This window comes from Salmo salar, chromosome 01 (assembly GCF_965601325.2).
Source record: "Salmo salar chromosome 01, fSalSal1, whole genome shotgun sequence".
In the NCBI taxonomy this organism is placed as follows: domain Eukaryota; kingdom Metazoa; phylum Chordata; class Actinopteri; order Salmoniformes; family Salmonidae; genus Salmo; species Salmo salar.
In genome coordinates, this window is record NC_138291.1 from 174,224,156 (window position 1) to 174,225,000 (window position 845).

The window sequence follows — 845 nt, forward strand, 5'->3', positions numbered from 1 at the left end:
GTTTGTTTATTCCATGTGTAACTGTGTTGTTGTTTGTGTCGCACTGCTTTGCTACTTTGCTATCTTGGCCAGGTCGCAGTTGTAAATGAGAACTTGTTCTCAACTAGCCTAACTGGTTAAATAAAGGTGAAATATATATATTTTTTTAAATAAACCACGTTTTGTCTTGGTTGGAAACCAACAGTGCCCGAATCATCTGCATAGATGATAGACGGGAAGATGGGAAATTGACAGTAGGCCATAACCTATAGCTTAGCCTGCCTAGCACGCATTAATTTGTGCTTTGCAGAGGGGTTATTAAGTTAAAGGTATTGTAGTGATTTCCGTCATATAAATAAATGAATTGTCTATTGTTTACAGTCACCAAAGATTAAATTGCATTGTTTTGCAGATTTTTGCATTGAAATGTTAAAGGATAGATACAGTTAAAACATTGACACATTATAATTACAGTAGATCCTACATCAAATTACAATTGAATCCTCCTTGGGTCATCCCACTTTATTCAGTGTAACCAAAAACCTTTGATTATAGTTCTTTAGGGCTCAACTGAAAGTGTAGACAGATATAACAAGAGCGCCATCTTGTGTACAAACAACATGAGAAGGTTTTTCTCTTCAAATCAAATAAAATGTTATTTGTCACATGCGCCGACTACAATAGATGTACACCTTACCATAAAATGCTTACTTACAAGCCCTTAACCAACAATGCAGTTGAAGAAATAGAGTTAAGAAAATATTTACTAAATAAACAAAATAAAAAATAAAAAATTATAACATCAAAAAGTCTTATGTACATCCCTGAGGGTTTCTCAACCACATTTGTCTTGGTGGGAAACCAAC